Genomic DNA, 12,642 nt, shown 5'->3' with positions numbered 1-12,642 from the left:
TCAATCTACACCACATCATTTCCTTTGTCTTTGAGCTCTTTATGTTTCACAAATAGTTGTTTGTCTGAGTGAGTCCATAATTTGGTGAGTAGGCTCCCACAAATGTCGCCTGTCAGTTTACATGTAAACTGTTTAAAAATAACACATTGCAGAAAATGAAAGCCTTAGTTGATTGGGCTAAATAAAAGTTCTCATTGTAGAAAATTAAAGCATTCATTAAGCCGAATAATTAAAAATCCTGGGATGTGAATATGGGACATTGATTCTTCATGGCATGCTCAGCTATTTCCGACATAATGTGGTCTTAAGCGGGTAAATCATCCTACTATCGACATTATAAGTGTCTCATTAAGAATAATTAACAGCTTGTTTTAATTTGGTCGTTATACTTGTGTTTGAATCGAAAACCAGAATACGCAGGGGGGCCAAGGTCCAAGTTTTAGAAGCCAGCTAGCGGTAATGACTGCTGAGCTCATTGTCTATGGTCAATGACTGGATCAATCTAAAAACAAAACGCTCAGCCTTTAATTACAGTGCTGTAATTAAAGCCTGCGGATTGGGAATATATCCTCACATTCTGTTAAATATGTGGAGAAGTGCTCTTAATGAACTAAGGCAGTTACCGCACCCTTAAACTGAAATTGAACTTTGGTGTTAGTATTTCCTAGAACTGGTGGCCCTTCCTAGATCTTGTGCCGTCTGTTATACTTTCGCATTGCTGCAGTGACACAAGATTGACCAGTAGGTGGCGCTCGTGAATAAATTAAAAAAAACAGCTTGGCTTGCATCGCTCAGAGTGGAAGAGCTCGTGCTTGCTTCAGGGAGTCATGCTGTGCAGATGCCACGCTGATTTTGTGCCGAGGTCCTGGCACTTGCGGCGTGCGGACAGGCTGAAAGAGGGCCGCCGCAGGGGATGGGATTAACCATCGAGACGAGTTAAAGGTCATTGAATCTGCGCGAGAGGCAATAATCTGGACGAGGGCCCTTTGTTCCTGGAGCCCACCAGAGCATCGCATACACATGCGGCAAGGCTCAGCGGCTCGGCACACAATTTGAGTGGAAGAGAAGACTAAAGCCACAGCAAATGGCCCTGGCAGGGACACACAGAGAACCCCCGCCACCACCAAAGCCACCAGCAGACCCAGAGTTTTACCTGTAACACAGCCACCAATGCACCAATAAACACCACTGGACCTTAATGAATGTGTCAGTTACAGCTGACAATAATCCATTATTCACTGTGAGGCTTGCTATTTAGAGGTGGTTGAAGAGAGTGTGTTTGAATGGCCTGGGGGATGGACACGTTTGGGTAGATACATGTGTACGGTGTAGATGTGTCTCTAGTCTACATCTGTGAGTGGGTGTAATTGTAGTTCTATAATTGTGTGAGCTGGGTGGGTTTGTCCATGTGCGTGGATGGGTGGTCATATGTATATACTGTATGCGAGTTGGTGAGCGAGGGTTTGAGGAAATGACACTGGCAGCTTTACCTGTGTCACCTGAAATAATGAATAGCTCCAGAAATGATCTCATTCCCTCATCAGATACAAGGTGTCAAATGACGCTTGCTTTCTTAATAACTCCATTAAACTGAAAAGCGGTCCATCATAGAGAAGGGAATTTATCACTGAGCATTTGGAGAGAGAAGAACTGAGGAACGATGGAAGAGGTGGAATACTCCATCCTACAGATGTTTCTGTGGGGTGGAGGATTTATGTCTACAGCAAGTTAAACATGAACGATGCTCTATTCCTATGATTGAAGAGCCTTAACTGTCAGAAACAGACGTAAGTTGTAATTGGCTTAAACGTTGTCCAAATTTCAAGGCGATTGCAGCGTTGCTACGGCAGCAGTATCCTCTGGGAAAGGAACTACAGGGGATGGCCAGGCAATGGCAGAGTCTGCTGGTGTTCATGCACCTCTGGCTCATGGAGCAGTAGGAAGGCAAGGGGGACTGTATTGGAGATTTCATGCCAACTTCTGCTCTTAATGAATTAATTGAGCCCAATCATTTCCAGATCTGACTTCTGTATACTTTTGATACATTTCTTGAAAAGCTCATGAATGGCAGCTGGAAGCTGTTCTTCTGCCCCCATATTAAACATTTTACTGTGGTCTAACCTATGAGTAAACTGATGTTGGCATATGCAGCTAATCAGCTAAAAAGCTTTAAAAAGCTCTCATGTTATCTAGCCCTCCTGGAACTGAGTTACTGACTTCTGTTTCGGAGTGTCTGATTTTGTTTCCTCCACTGCCTCTCGGGGCATCAGACTCAACATGCGTCACACTACGCTAAATGAGTGAAAGAGTGAGTTTGAGTGAGGAAATGTACGAGTGAGTGTCTGAGTGAATGAGTGAGTCAGTTCGGAAATACATGAGTGAGTGGATGCAGCGAGGGCAGTAGTATTTCTAGGGGTGCTTCCTTGGAAAAGGAAACAAAAGTATTAAAACAGATATTTGTCAAGCTTATGAGTCATAGCACACATTAGACTCCCACACAAAAGAACAAAACATTCACCAAATTTTCGCCTTCAATAAACATGAACCACATCCGCATTTAGTCATATAAAAATATAGCGTATAATTTGAGTTGGCAGAAGCAGTTTGTCATTATTTTGCGGGGGCCATTGTCTGCACCATTTGGTTGACGTAAATGAATGCGCCTTTGTACAGTTTATTTGTGTGCTACCATAACCAATTGTGATACGATGATGGAAGTTCCAATTTTTTTATTACAAATCTGTGTCAGGGACAATTTCCCTCTTACAGACAAAAAAAGTCATTATTCTGTCCTATTCATTCATTCCAATTCATCTATACCAGAGTCCCTAGCAGAAAGGTAATAGTAACAGAATTAATGTCTCTCCAACAAGTCAGTCATTGGATGGAACCTGCAGCCTTCCTGAGTTTGGTTGAGCACTTAAAGGTATACTATGCAGGATTTGTTAGCTTTATTGTGGTCCTGTGTTTACAATCTTCAAAGAAGTCTCCCCCTCCATCTTCAACCCCACTCACTCCCCCGAGTACTCGACTGAGCCTCAGACACACTAATTCATTAGAAACTACTGGTAAATACTAAAACATTACATTGTCCAGTGAGGACCACAAAAACATATACAAATTATTTGAAAACTGGACATTCTGGTCTAAAAACGGATGGCAATGCTAGCTTTACTTACAGGTCAAACAGAAAACAAGCCATCTCTGCATTGCTTTTCATCCCCTTGGCAAACTTCAGCTGACGCCACCAAGGAAAAGGAATTCCAAGGTTAACTCGTTAGTTCACAAACGAGCCCCGTAGGCTTGTCTTTTTGCTTTGCTGTATCTGGGCCATTGCAGCGGCTAGCTAGCTAGCAACAAACACTCCTGATCTGATCCCAAACTGCATTGTAGCCACACCCACCCCTCCCCACACAGAAAAGAGTGCCACACCCAGAAACGTCCCAAACACATTTTATAATAACAAATACAGGTAAGGGTGCACAAATTTGATGCAAGTTATAAAGACAGAGATTACCAGTACCACTGGTTTTTATATATAAACATGGTTATACATATATATATATATATAGTCAAGGTAAAAATCCTGCATAAATATGCCTTCACTGGGCTCATTTAATGAGTATGACATGGCAGCCATTGCTTCAGTTATTCTGCAAGGCATTACACAAGTTATAAGAACCATGTGCCAATTAAACATCTAAGTGCCTTCACATGTGCTGTTTGTGGGAACTCATTCCTGGCACCTTACTCAAATTATGCCATGTATTCTGAGAGCAGCCATATTAGTACCAGGAGATAATGGCTGTCGGATGTCTTATAGTATTTTTGTACATTGAAATGCTGTTAACTGAAAGCAATTATTTGAAAGTATGTGTGTGTGTGTGTGTATGTGTGTATACTTGCATGAGTGTGTGTGTGCATGCATGTGCATGTGTGTATGCCTGGATTTGCATGTGTCTTTGTCTGTGGCTGTATGCTAGTGTTTTGTAGACTTATTCTCTGCTGCAGGTTTAGAAGTATTGACAGTATTGATAACTTATCTAACACTTGACATGTTCCTGTGGATGGAGCATCCCATAATGCAACGCACTATTCAGCCTGCTGTACGGATCATGTAAGGGGTGAATGAGGAAGCAAGATAAATGAGAATATCGACCAATGGGACTCCACGGCAGGGACCGCATGCGGAGACCCATGATTTTCAACAATACTCTTTTGTTTAACACTTCACTGTTTGTGTCACCTATTTTGTTAAGGATTCTGAAATTATAAGGCTGGTCAGAAAGAGTATAATCAGAAGCTCGAGCTGTCAGAGAAAATTGGGGAGAGTCGATCCTCTCCGTGCTTTCCCTCACTAGCCACTTTGTCAATACGCAATTATCCTCTCCACTACACCTTACATCCCCAGCAAAGCCTAAAATAGTTCAGACGGCGCGGTTTCCTAATTGCAGCTAATGTTCGTCACATGAAGGGGTTTGAAGCTGATCACAGCTAAATGCTACTCTGGACTGAGCTGTGCAGAAAGAGAATTTTTAGACCGGTCCGGAACACTTGACTAAATTATGTAGAAATCATGTCTTTTTCCACCCACCTAGGAAGAGATCTTTCAATCTGCTTTAAAGCTTGTATAGAGACCTTATTTATTACCATTAAATCCTTGATGGAGATCTACTTTGTACATTAAATGGGTTGTGAAATGTTTTCATTCATCTTTTTTTGAGTGCGTAAAAGCCTGAACCATATACTTGGTGTTTTTAAGGAGAGCAAAAAGCTGCAAATTAAGAATAGGCATAAAATGTTCTTTATATTGACCCCAGTTACAACACTCTGTTGCAACCACGTTATTACATTTATACAATAAAAAAATGTAAAATATGCACAATGTACAACAATAATGCTGACAAGGAAAATAACAATAATTCTGCAGCTCTGAAAGCAGAATATTGCATGTGTTATTACCTGATGCATTTCAGTGCTGCAAAAGCATACAGATACACGTGCAGTGGTCTGTTGAAGTTGGCATGAATTGAAATGCTATGGTAAATATTGCATGCTGTAATATGGATATTAACATAAATCTAGTACGATATAGATTGCATGACAGATATTTGATTGGCATGACTGGTACCTTTTCATATGTTTGTCGCTAGCTTGTTATGATTGATAGGTTTTTAAATATCAATGTGGGTTTTAAATACTGCACATACAACCATAGGCTAAACCTTTCTTTTTTAAGTTTCTGGTCTGTTCTGGGCATGCTGTTCTCACAGAAGGTTGTGTGTATTCTTGGTGCTATTCAATGTTCTCTTAGGGTTGACATTACATCCTCACGTCCTTGAAGTGAGTGAATTGGCACAATGTTGTGCATAGCTTTCCCCTGCCTTGTTCTTATTTGAAAAAAATATCCAATAAACAGGATAATGTAAGTAATAAGGACATACTTAGGAAAGCAAGGACATAAAAGAGACAAATGTAAAAATAAATATAAAAAGAGAAATATTTAAGACAGACAGGGGGGATGTTTGTATTAATATGGCTGCCATTCATTTCAAATAGTTTAAATAATTTAATAGATTATTATTTATTTTCATTCTGAGGTCTGTTATTCAATGTTCAAGGTTTTCTAAATACATTCATTTTAAAATCTGTTTTGAAAAAAAGTGCAATGAAATCCTTTAAGAAATAATTTTGTAGATATGGATTTTCACTAATAAATAATAATTTGATAAACAATATATTGTTACTCTGGAGAATGTTCAGTTAGATTAAATTGCGAGTCTGTTCACAAATTTGTGATGTCAACACACTTATGTAATGCATGTTCAAGTGCTTCCGTTGCAGATTGACAAAAGACACATTTCTCAGGGACATCAGATGTGTACTTATGAATTATAGTATAGAGCAGTATTCATGTTTCATTATGAATAATATTTATCTCGCACTGTGGAGAAGTAGCCTACAAAAGTCCATATATTATTCCATTGTATATAACATTTTATAACCCAGTGAAATGTAATAGCTGGCATTGCCCTGCACATATCAATCTCTAATGAATTAATTGCTATCTTTTCTAACTGAAAATATATAGGCCTTTCATTGACATTTGTACTTTGTTATAGAGGTGTCCTCACAATTATCTGGACTGCTATTTGGCAAGGTCAAAGCACCCCTTGATGGTGCATCTGATATAATCTTGAACTGCTTTAGAGAGACAAGACTATTACATTTTCTAAGTTCGATGTAGCTGAACAGATGACCTTTTTCATGGAGTAATAGTTGTCCAAGCCTTTAGGCAAGTACTGAAATGACGTCGGACAGGATTCTCGGTTGTGTCCAACAGACGGCGCTGTGCCACTCTGTGCACAGCAGGTCTGAAAGGGGAGGAGCAGAGCGGGACTACAGCAGCCGCTCTCGCTGGAGTAGCGAATCCAGTCAAACAGGGAATAAAGAGCCGATCTATGGCATCCACCAGCTCCTGTTCACAACACGGACAGCGTTTTGCAGTAGCGAAGTACTTCTATCAATTCATAGACGCCAACTTGTAGACCTCAGAGCGGTTACTATTAGAAGCTAACACCATACTTTTTATCCAGTATGGAGTGAAATAATAGCGTTTTTCTTGTATAGGAGCGAATTCCAGTTAAAGCGCCGTAGAAAAACAAGGACAAACATTGGGCTTCAGCTTTGCCGCGGCCAGGTAGGTAAGGACGTGCGTGCAACACACTGACATGCAAGCGGTGGCAATTGCTGCTAAATATTTTCGTATGTAAAACGATATAGACACAAATGGAGACCAGTGACCAAATGCGTGTGGCTGTAAAAGCTGTGTGAATTGACATCCCTTGTGCATGGTATACCGTGTGGTGCGCGCCCGTTGTGCGCAAGCGCTCGAGCCTAAACATTTGGGGGTGAAAGGGAGTATCGTCCCGCTCTAAAGCTTGCTCTTATGTATCATAACATTGTTACTGATGTGTAAGATTGCTGCAAAAGTTATATTAAAACAGTGTCTCGCTCAGTCCATTAACGATAATATAGGAATTATCCGCGACGTGTCAGATGTGTGCTACTGTGGTTGTCATTACTCTTACTTTTTTTTAAATAGACAAGATATTATGAATGTATATTTTTCAAAATATAAAATTTAAAAACATTAACTATTTTCTTTATGTAGTCTGCGACTAAACATGTGAAACTCATTTCGTCACCCTTTATCATTTGAATGGTAAGCTGGAGTAGTTAAATAGTATGAATGAATTATTAGTAATTCTCAACACCATTTACTGTGACATATTTTTTTCCGTGTTTGTAATTTTTTTTTTATTTATTTTTTTGGCGTAACTATATCCGACTTTCACAAGCAGCTCTGATCTAGGCAGTTTTCGTTATGGTTTGATATGCATATTGTGCATATTCAGTTTATTCGTCTGCCTATGAAATAATAATAGCCTTGCAATTGAGGAATCTGTCAGCTGGAAGTTATCCGGCATGCACGTTAAGAGTCAAGACAAAAAGCGTGCTTGAATGCACCTGCTTTATTTTCCTACTTCACTGTATGCTACAGAATACCCCCCTTCGGTTATTCGCTCGCATATTTGATGTTATTTGAAAGCCTTAGCTAGTTTTGATGTAAATTATGCGTATAAAATTGGTATTGATATGTTTCACGAGTACTAATAGGCGAGGTACACACATTCTGTTTTAGCTGCTGTTTACAGGTACTGGGTACACATTCGTGTGTCTGCATACAAAATGCTAACTTCTAAAGACTATGAAAGCTGTTTTATAGCTCACAACAGAATTTTCTATTGTTTGCAATCTCTTTGAAGTTAAAACCGTTATTTCTCAGCTACACCTCCTTGTCTTTAAAACAAGAAAGTGTTTAAATGAGACGTAGTTCATCTCATCCATTCTTCGCACGCGTCGATGTGATTTTTGGCTCCTTTAATGGGTGACTTTTTTTGCAGAGCTCTTTTTGTTGATAAGTGAAGCTGTACTACTTCGTGTAGTGCACGCTCTTACCAGTAAAACGATCTAGTACAGACGCATTTGTAACAGTTCTACTTGTTCTTTTCAACCTCTGCGCTGTTCGATCTCTTTTGCTGTGTCCCCACTGTAAAATTGATAGAATGCTTGGTTGGCGAGACGTAATTAAAGTAATGTAACTTGGATGGCAAATCAGCAGTCTTGGTAGGAGGACTTCTTAATGAAAGGGCCCCCAAGCAATTAAGGGCTTGTCATACAGTCTGAACAGGCCATGGGAGTTCATGGGTGTGTCACCCGGACACTGCAATTCTTCATAATAAGGACTGTGGCGGGCACTGAATATAAAGAAATCTCGGATTGAACAGGAAATCCTTTCTGAAGTCTTTCATTTTCCCAGGTCTTGGCTTTAGAGATCCGGGGATTCTCAGGTCAGAAATGTTGGGTTCCCCCGAAAACCCTCATGATGTCCAGTGAGATGCAGAAGGGATTATCCTTTAACTGTAGGGATTAAGATTTGGATGGTCTGTTCACAACGAGGATGAAAGGTGTATGTTACAGCGAGAATGAGACTGAGGACTGCATTTTATATTTGACTTTAATAAAGGACAGACTGTGACAGCGAGACTAGTGGGAAAAGACCAAAGAGTGGGAGGATTTGGACAAAAGCGCCAGCCGGAACACATTTACACTGCGCCTACCTCTCACTGTCATTTTCTTCCATTTTTATTTCAAAAACTGCTTTTACCAGCGTAGCCCTGCAGCAAAAAGGCCAGTCCCCCATCTTTCTACAATTCAGAGCACCATTTTCACTATTGGTTGCGTTATGTCTGGGGAAAACTAATTTAAAGCCATTTTGCTACTGCTCCGCATTCTTTCTGGACTTGTTTTATGGACATGTACATTCTGAAATGGAATTAGTTTTGTATGAAGGTAACATTTTTCCATAGCTGGCTGCCGGAAAAATGTTCTATGCGGTCGTTAAGGGCAGCGACCATCCGTGGACCACTTAATTTAGCTTTTAAGTGTTAGTGTTTTTTTTTGTAAAATAGTTTAATTGTGCTGTATGCACAGGGTGTGAATACCTTTTTTGATGCTATTATTCTAGCGCCAGTTTCCCAGTCTGCTGACAACACCGCCCCCCTCCACCCCCCCGTTTGTGATTGTGTCTGCCCCAACCCCCCCCCCCCCCCCCAGTTCATTTTTTAGGGCCAGCAAAATCCTCTGCATTTTTTCCATTATTAATTAATGGTTACATAAAGCCGAATGTGGCATATCTAATTATGTTTTATCATATAATTGTCTTAACCAAACTACTGCTTGGAATATTAATAACGTATTTAATTAACGCAGTATGTTTGCATCATTTACCAGAAATGACAGCCTGCAGGGCTTTGTGGTATTGTGTGCTTGAGCATCTTAGGCCTGGGAGAAATAATGGTTCTCTTTCCAAATAAATGACGTTCATAAACCTGTAGGTGCCTGATTGCTTCGCTCCTCACACGCAAGACTGGACCAGCAGGTTCATTTCTCTGGAACTATGTCCGTGGAGTTAATATCTGCAATTTCAGTTCTGGAGCTTTGCAGATGCTTATTGATGAGATTTTATGATTAGTCCTTGAAAAGCATTTATGCTCATACGCAAATACGTATACGCAGCACACGCCCACGCATACATAAACGCGCGCCTGCGTATTTGCATTCTTGCATGGACACGTACATGGACACACAGTTACTGAAACACGTGTATACACACACGCACACACACACACACACACACACACACACACACCTCTCCCTCCCAGCACATAATTTCTGTCCACCGGTCCCTCCTGATGCTGTAAACTGTACAACTGAAGATGTATCTGTTACCGCAAGTATTTTTAGAGCAAAAGAAAGTGATATCATAGTGCGGATACAGTTACCATTTCAACAAAACGGATGACGGCGTGTTCGTACTGTCCTTTCTGGTGTCCTTGTTAGTTGTTCCTGTGTCTGCACCGTAATGCTCTGCAATGGTGATCTTGAGTCAACTCGGTGGACCGATCCTACATCTGTACCGGGGGCGACCGGATGCAACAGCCCACCGGACGAAAACATCTCTGGCGTTTGCCAGATAGGCTTTGCCTGCCGCCTTGGAGTTTGTGATGTTTTTTCAGATTTGAGGCCTTTTAACACCCCCAGTTCGTAATGGCCGGTTGCGTTCCTAGCCCCTTCTCCGTGCTGCGAGTCCTTTCCCTCCCGGTGTCTTTTTTTTTTTTTTTTTTAGAGCGGAGCGCAGATAAACGCGAGGTCTCGGCCGACTGCGGCCTGCCCGCGCCCGGCTGTGACCGAACGCCGCGCTTCTCTGGCACCGCGACCGCATGGCGAGCGCGCGGCTCAGCTGGCGGACTGCAGCGTGGGGTAGAAGCAGCGGTCGGCAAGTCTGATCTCTCTTCAGCCCGACGGAGGACATTGCAGCAACGGCGCTGGCCCGACAAGTACAATCATACATAGCCCTAAAGGAAAAAAAAGAAGTAAGGGTAAAAAAGTTGGTAAAAAAAGAAAATGCAGTTCGTTTCCAGCTTAATGGTTGGAGACATGTACGCCGAGAGTGAGGAGGCAGCCATTACAAGCGGGAACGCTGCCCTGGGCAGCAGAGCAACAGGGAAATGATCATTTTTGGTTACAGATCAGCAGCCATGTATGTCCCCGGTAACGGTGTTTAAAAAGTGAAAAATGTTTTAAAAAAGGATGAATAAAAGGAAATTGTAATAAGCAGAAAAGATATTTTTTTGCCATTTTGGTGGAGAACCGTATGGCTGATATTCAGGGTAGGGACGTCCCTAAGGAATCGAGATGCCTGTTCTCTCGCTTTTCTCTGACCTTTACGCGTGTGAGATCACGGGTGTCGTTTTCTGTGTTTTCTTCTTGTAACTGCCGCGTGAATGTCGGAGGAAACACGGCCGCACTTCATCACTGTGTCTGCATCCTGCGGGAAGGGTGATGAACAAGAATGTGCCACCGGTTTAAATGTACCCGCATACTGAATAGTTCGAAATGTACCGCCAGCTTAAATGTACCCGCATACTGAATAGTTCAAAATGTACCACCAGTTTTAAATACACCTATACACTGAATAGTTGAAAATGTTGCATCAGTCGAAATGTGCGCTTGCATAACAGATTCTGATTTTCCATCTGCTATCTCTGCGCCTGTGTGAAATAGATTAAAATGCCTGGACAATTTAAATGTGCTCTTGCAGTATCTTATCCCACACAGGGAAATTACCATTGCGTGTATATAAGAGGGGGGGGGGGGGGGGGGGGGGAACAAAGAATCATTTTCTCCAGATGCAAAACCAAAATTGCAGTGCTTTGTGGACTGTACGGCGCAATATAGTATCTGGCTTGCGTGTGAGTGCATCAGAGGAGGGGGGAAAAATGTTGTAAAAATAAAAAAAACTTGGACGCCAAGTTGCTGGATAGAAATATTTTGGAAAGTTTTTAGCCCATAAACAACCAGCCCAGTGAAATATAAGGCCTGATGAGACTTTCAGTCTGTCTGTGTTTGCTTTGGGATGGACTCTCCTATATAACATAACTGCTTCTTTGTTTCGTATTTTGCATTCGGTTTAATGGCACAAACAGGACTCCTCTAGGAGGCAGTTGGTTTACGTCAGTGGGCGGCAGTGTAGCATAATGATTGGGAAACTGGGTTTGTCTCTCAAAGGTTGTGGGTTTGATTCCCAGCTGGGACTTTGCTGTTGTACTCTGGAGCAAGAAACTTATCTAGCAGTATACATGGGTTGTATGTAGTCTGTGTTAGTCACTCTAGATGTAGAAATGTAATGTATTGTGATGTTTTGTAATGTGTGTCTGTGGATGGCATCACAGGACCAGTAATGACATTCCCTGTGCTCATCACTTTGAGCTAGTCTGGGTTTTACTAGAAGCGGCTTGAGTTGAACTGAAGCTGTGCATTAGTGGAATTAGTATTAGCCTTTTAGTAAGACCTGGAGTTGCTGACACAGTTATTCATTGTGGGAGTGAATAACTTGTGTCACCCAAGTCTTAATGGTGAAGGTTATGTTGTAAAAAAAAAAAAGGGGGGGGGGGAGTGGCATTAAGTTAATGAATGTAGGGTTGTGCTATACCAGGTGTTCCTGTTCCCAATGTCATCCATCTCCACTTTAACTAGAATAACGTGCAGGGGAGTTTGTGAACCCAAAGTGACCTTGACAGGAATAATCAGGCTTGGCTTCTTCTTAGCATTAACCCTGCTGTGGGGACTTGAGTTTGTGGGGCTTTCTGGACAGGCTAACCACCCAGGGTTCACCCGAACTTCACACTGTCATTTTCTAGTTTTGTGTACAGTTGTCGCTGACCTATGCACAATTTGCGTTTTTCCAAACGCATCAATTTCAGTTCCACCCAGAAACGGGTGATTAGTTGGGAGCAGGCTATCCAACAGCAATTAATTAAACTCTGGGGAACTCTGCAGAACGAGCGTAGTCTTGTATCTCATTGATTCTCGGATTTGGTCATTTTGTAGAGCAAAATTTATTTATTTATTTATTTTTTGGACAGGGTATGATAAATAACCTATGGTTTTATTCTTGGCAGATGCCAGGGTGATTGGTCTTGCGTTTGACACCATCCATTTATATAGCTGCATATT

The 12,642-nt window shown here is 41.5% G+C and overlaps 1 protein-coding gene across 2 annotated transcripts in view; it reads left to right on the top strand.

The window, feature by feature from the left end:
• The first annotated feature begins 6,407 nt into the window (after positions 1 to 6,407).
• The window catches only part of LOC118237444 (kelch-like protein 29), a 136,660-nt gene continuing 130,425 nt past the window's right edge, over positions 6,408 to 12,642 (top strand). The window contains exon 1 of one of the 2 annotated variants that reach the window (XM_035436157.1): positions 6,408 to 6,700. The gene's annotated coding sequence lies outside the window, so the exon portion shown is untranslated. Of the gene's footprint in view, positions 6,705 to 12,642 lie in introns of both variants that reach the window. The other variant, XM_035436167.1, reaches the window with a different exon arrangement.

This window comes from Anguilla anguilla, chromosome 1 (assembly GCF_013347855.1).
Source record: "Anguilla anguilla isolate fAngAng1 chromosome 1, fAngAng1.pri, whole genome shotgun sequence".
In the NCBI taxonomy this organism is placed as follows: Eukaryota; Metazoa; Chordata; class Actinopteri; order Anguilliformes; family Anguillidae; genus Anguilla; species Anguilla anguilla.
Note: the sequence above shows the minus strand (reverse complement) of the source record. Positions and strands in the feature narration are given on the sequence as shown.